Source organism: Pan troglodytes, chromosome 3 (assembly GCF_028858775.2).
Source record: "Pan troglodytes isolate AG18354 chromosome 3, NHGRI_mPanTro3-v2.0_pri, whole genome shotgun sequence".
In the NCBI taxonomy this organism is placed as follows: domain Eukaryota; kingdom Metazoa; phylum Chordata; class Mammalia; order Primates; family Hominidae; genus Pan; species Pan troglodytes.
Genome location: NC_072401.2, coordinates 153,966,602 through 153,973,246, shown reverse-complemented (window position 1 = coordinate 153,973,246; position 6,645 = coordinate 153,966,602).

Genomic DNA, 6,645 nt, shown 5'->3' with positions numbered 1-6,645 from the left:
ACTTTAAAGTTCATATGGAACCAAAAAAGAGCCCGCATCGCCAAGTCAATCCTAAGCCAAAAGAACAAAGCTGGAGGCATCACACTACCTGACTTCAAACTATACTACAAGGCTACAGTAACCAAAACAGCATGGTACTGGTACCAAAACAGAGATATAGATCAATGGAACAGAACAGAGCCCTCAGAAATAACGCTGCATACCTACAACTATCTGATCTTTGACAAACCTGAGAAAAACAAGCAATGGGGAAAGGATTCCCTATTTAATAAATGGTGCTGGGAAAACTGGCTAGCCATACGTAGAAAGCTGAAACTGGATCCCTTCCTTACACCTTATACAAAAATCAATTCAAGATGGATTAAAGATTTAAATGTTAGACCTAAAACCATAAAAACCCTAGAAGAAAACCTAGGCATTACCATTCAGGACATAGGCATGGGCAAGGACTTCATGTCCAAAACACCAAAAGCAATGGCAACAAAAGCCAAAATTGACAAATGGGATCTAATTAAACTAAAGAGCTTCTGCACAGCAAAAGAAACTACCATCAGAGTGAACAGGCAACCTACAACATGGGAGAAAATTTTCACAACCTACTCATCTGACAAAGGGCTAATATCCAGAATCTACAATGAACTCAAACAAATTTACAAGAAAAAAACAAACAACCCCATCAAAAAGTGGGCAAAGGACATGAACAGACACTTCTCAAAAGAAGACATTTATGCAGCCAAAAAACACATGAAAAAATGCTCATCATCACTGGCCATCAGAGAAATGCAAATCAAAACCACTATGAGATATCATCTCACACCAGTTAGAATGGCAATCATTCAAAAGTCAGGAAACAACAGGTGCTGGAGAGGATGTGGAGAAATAGGAACACTTTTACACTGTTGGTGGGACTGTAAACTAGTTCAACCCTTGTGGAAGTCAGTGTGGCGATTCCTCAGGGATCTAGAACTAGAAATACCATTTGACCCAGCCATTCCATTACTGGGTATATACCCAAATGACTATAAATCATGCTGCTATAAAGACACATGCACACGTATGTTTATTGCGGCATTATTCACAATAGCAAAGACTTGGAACCAACCCAAATGTCCAACAATGATAGACTGGATTAAGAAAATGTGGCACATATACACCATGGAATACTATGCAGCCATAAAAAATGATGAGTTCGTGTCCTTTGTAGGGACATGGATGAAATTGGAAATCATCATTCTCAGTAAACTATCGCAAGAACAAAAAACCAAACACCGCATATTCTCACTCATAGGTGGGAATTGAACAATGAGATCACATGGACACAGGAAGGGGAATATCACACTCTGGGGACTGTGGTGGGGTGGGGGGAGGGGGGAGGGATAGCATTGGGAGATACACCTAATGCTAGATGACGAGTTGGTGGGTGCAGCACACCAGCATGGCACATGTATACATATGTAACTAACCTGCACAATGTGCACATGTACCCTAAAACTTAAAGTATATAAAAAAAAAAACCTGAATGATAAATAAACTTTGTCATTGTAAGCCAAAAAAAAAAAAAAATCCTTCATCCAGCTCCAACAGCCATTAACCCTTGGTCAGTTGTGCCCCATCTATTTGCCAATTCACTCCCCCGATTTCTCTTATTTTGAAGCAAGTGTCAGACAAAAGACGATATTTTAGTCAAGGGTTCTCTGGAGAAACAGAACTGTCTCTCTCTCTCTCTCTCTCTCTCTCTCTATCTGGATTTATTTTGAGGAATTGGATTATGCCAGTTGTAGAGGCCAGTAATTTGGGTAAGAGTTTTCATTGCTGTCTTGAGTCTGAATTCCGCAGGTTGGAAACTGGGGTGGAGTTTCTATGTTGCAGTCTTAAGGCAGAATTGCTTCTTCTAGAAACCACAGCCTTTGGTCTTAAGGCCTTGAACTGATTGGATGAGGCCTGTCTACATTATGAAGGGTATATACTTTAGTCAAAGTCTACTTAGTTAAATGTTCATCTGTATTAGTCTGTTTTCATGCTGCTGATAAGGCTGTACCTGAGACTGGGAATATAAAGAGGTTTAATTGGACTTACAGTTCTACATGGCTGGGGAGGCCTCAGAGTTATGGCAGGAGGGGAAAGGCATTTCTAACATGGCGGTGGCGAGAGAAAATAAGAAAGAAGCAAAAGTGGAAGCCCCTGATAAGCCCATGAGATCTCATGAGACTTATTTACTACCACAAAGACAGTATGGGGAAAATTGCCCCCATGATTTAAATTATCTTCCACCAGGTCCCTCCAACAACACATGGGAATTATGGGAATACAATTCAAAATGAGATTTAAGTGGGGCCACAGAGCCAAACCACATCATAATCATATCTAAAAAAATATCTTCACAGCAACATGGAGACTGGTGTTTGACTAAACAACTGGGCACCACGGCCTTGCCAAGTTGACACATAAAATTAACCATCACAGCCATGTTATTAGTAAATATTTCAGTATGTGTATCTAAATAGGACTCTTTTTTAAAAACAACTATAATATTATCACACTTACAAAATTAACAATTATACTTAATATCACCAGATGTCAAATTAAACTAATGCTGAACTCCAATTTGTCTCATAAATGTCATAACTTTCATTTAATAATTTGTTTAATGTTATTTAGGTTCCAACTAAGGTCCATAGCTTGTGATTAAATTTGTGTTCTATACCTCTTAATCTGCAGGTTCTCCTAACATTCCTCTTGCTTGAAATTGATTTTTAAAAATATTATTTGTCCTATAGAAGCACTCACAGTCTAGGTTTTGCATGGGAAAAACTCAGAAAAAAATGGGGAAAAAATGCTTGTTGCATTCCCTTAGTGTCATTTATCAAGTTCCTCTGTCCTCTGTGTTTTCTCTAAACTGATAGTTAAATTTAGAGGCTCCCCAGGCATTTAAGAGATACGTATTTGCATGATTTTAAAGGCCCACTGAAGGATTCCTTATTATCCCATCCTGCAAACAAACAAACAAAAGCAATATGCCTCCCTTACTAGATTGCTGAGGACTAAAATTGCTCTGCTAGAATAATTTTGTTTTAATCCCCAGTTCACATGCAAATAGTCCTAGAAAAGGAAAAATTTATTAGATATTCTTGAATATAAATGTTTTGTAGGGGAGAAGAAATCATATCTTTTCCTCAACAATTGCAAATCTCATGGCTGACACCCCTATAATAATAGGCAGAGTAACAAGAGAAAAGCATAACAAGTTTATTTAACTAAAGTTTTACATGACAGGAAGCCTTTGGAAATGAAGACTCAAAGACCCAGGGAAAACTGTGTATTTTTTATGCTAAGTCTGTGGAAAGAAGTAGATAGTTGTGGGGAAATAGGTGATTGGACAAAAAGGGTGTGATCTGACAGTAATGAGCAGCAGGTAGAGCTCAGTAGGGCCTGTTTGTTGTGATTCTTTTTTGTGTCTCTGTAAGACATCCGTTTTCCTGGGAACAGGACAGAACACCTATTGTGTGAGGGTCTTATGACCTACATTCAGGAGGGGTAGGACAGATAATTCTTCTATGGACAGCTGTCCCACAGAAAGGCAGGAGAAGGTCAGAGAGTGACCTCCAAGGTGCTATATATTGGGGTAGCATGTCCTGCACCCTGTCGGCCTCTATGAAATTCCTTTCTGAGTCCCTCTCTGAAAGTGGTGGAAGAGAGATAAATGGTGGCAAGGGAGAAGAGTGCATGGGCAGTGGGTGGCTGCTTCGTGGGAAGGGAGAGATAGGGTCACTACAGAAAGAACAGAGTCAGTTGAGATGGAACTCATCCTGAAAGCCCCGGTAGCCACGGAGCATCTGCTAGGCTCTGGACACTGTATTCGGTGATTTCAAGCAATTATTTCATTGCAATCTTATAACGACCCTGGGAAGTGAGTATAATTTGCAGCCATTTTAAAGATTAAAACACTGAGGTTCAACCAGGCCTGGTAACTGGTTAACGGACATGTGGTTGGTAAGTGGCAGCTCCAAGGTTCCCCTCCACACCTCTCGCTCCTGTGTTCCTTCTCTTTCCATTAACCCATGGCTACTATGCTAATCCACCTCCCTCTATTACTCCCAGCTTTGGTGGGGCTTGACCCGAAGACTCTACCACATGGGTGGTTTCCAGACTCCAGGCTAACCTGTTCCTGATCACATTCTGGGCTTATACCCAGAATCAGACCATCTCAGGGATTTGCCCAGTGGCCTCTGAGTAATGTCTTTTTTGTTTTCTTTTTAAATTTTTCCTTGCCCTTTTCTGGGGAAGAAGATGGTAATACTATGTCTGGAAATTCAGTCTGCTGATTAGACAGAAAAAATGCTTCTGACTTCTTTGGTGCTACCATGAGTCAGTAGCATTTTAAAAAGAAATTTTATTCATTTATTGCACAGATGAAAATGGAAGACTAACAGAAATTTAAAAAAACAAACAAAAAACAAAGAACTAAAGAAGAACGAGCCATCTCCCAGAAATTCCACCATCCCAACAAAATCGGCTGTTTCCATTATTTGGTGTCCTCATCAGCCTCTTGCTGGACACCTATGCAATCGCTCCGGTTCCATTCGGTTCGTCTCGGCGCCTACGGAACAGTCCGAGGAAGCTGGGAGAGACGCAGATCTTTCTCTGCCCTCCTCCGATTCACAGCCATTTTGAAGTTGCTCAATTGGAAGCATTAACCTGCAAGACTGCATCCTGGGAGCCAAGGAGAGGGGCCAGCAGAGCCTTATTAACTTATACTTTCATCATTTTCTTCTGCTGGTCTTTTTGAGAGCACAGCCATGAACCTTGGTAGGGTAGGTCTTTCTTTTAACACCAGAAGGGGAGGATCAAAACTAGCAAAGGTAATTGAGAAAGAAGGAGAAAGAAACCAACTGTAATGTATAAGCAGTTCTGATCTTTCTTAGTATGGAGATCATACGCAGCTGCAATCCTTTCTCCTTCCTACCCCTGGGTGACTCAAACCTCATTATTTAGAAAAATGTATTTTGTAGGCAATTTCAACAGCTAGGACAAGTTCTAAGACAAAGGAAGTATGTGAAACTAGTTGAACCGTGGACGATTGTGCCCTGTTTATTCGTATCTGTTCAATGCATGCCTGAGTTGGGCCACTGCTTACCTTAAGCAGTCTTGTCAGTGTTTAGAGAGTTAAGTTATATGAAGCATAATCGCTTGCTTTTGCCTGCTAAGAGGAAGGTGAAGTGCATTTACTATCGTTATCTGTTTGCAATAAAACCTTTGAGACATTCTTAAAGAAAAATGCAACATGAGAAAAAGTTAAGTTCTTTAGAAAGAAGTCATTTGTCTTTAGCCAAATTCATCTGGGTACGATATGGGTTGCTACAGACATAAAACTGTCTGGAGTCTGGCTTCAGGGCTTAGAATTATAAAATATTCATGGCATATAATTTTGCATAATTTGTTTAGCTACCAAGACATAATTTAGTTATTTGGTGCATGAATCCTTCAGAAGGTCTAAAGAAGAGAAAAACGGACTTTAAGAAGCTAAATCCAGTTTGATGCAAGATGAACAAATCCTATAGGGCCCTGTGTACTCAAAACACACAAACATATGGTGGTAAACACAGACATCTATCTGCATATAACTAATTCTTCCTACTCATCCTCTGCACTGTTTTACCGGGGCACTTTATGTATATTAGTTACCTAGTTTTGCTTTGCATGTGATTACATATAAGCCCAAAGGAAAAAGCTAGAGAAAGAGCCTTCGATTTCAGCAAGATGCATTTAGATTATAAAACTCCTTGATGGTAAGGTCGTTGAGATAACAAACATGATAATTTATTTATTCAAAGCACAGCAATAGCTTATTTCCGTGTCCAGTACTGTGCCCAGGACTAATGGGTATATGTTAAAAGTGGTTCCTGGCCAGGCATGGTGGCTCACGCCTGTAATTGCAAAGTCCGAGGCGGGTGGATCACTTGAGGTCAGGAGTTCGCGACCAGCCTGGCCAACATAGTGAAACCCTGTCTCTACTAAAAATACAAAAATTAGCTGGGTGTGGTGATGCGTGCCTATAATCCCAGCTACTCAGGAGGCTGAGACACGAGAATCACTTGAACCTGGGAGGCAGAGGTTGCAGTGAGCCGAGATTGCGCCACTGCACTCCAGCCTGGGCGACAGAGCAAGACTCCGTCTTAAAAAATAAATAAATAAATAAATGAAAATGGTTCTTATCCTGGGGGAGCTTACAGTCCAGTTGAGACAGGATGAATAAACAGAAACAGCTAAATAACAAGCTTGAAGGCATTATTTAAGCAAGTACAAGCCAGCATGGCAGAGCCCTCAAACCAAAACACAGAGGAAATGCAAATAAGGGAAGGTGATTACTCTCCCCACCCTCACTGCCACTGCGCAGGTCAAGCTCCTGTCCTCCGTCTCTGCATCACAGCGACACTCGACGACCTGTCTCCACAGCGGCAGTCTTGTCCCTCCTAACCCATTCTCCATATTAAAACAGTAGAGGATCTCTCTCAAAGCATATCTCACTATAGCGTTTACTTCTTAAAATCCTTAAAATTCAATGGCTTCCCATTGGCCTTAAGAAAAAGCCCAACCCCTTAGCCTGGTATTAATGCAAAGTCCACCCCTGAGTGCCAGGCAGCTTGA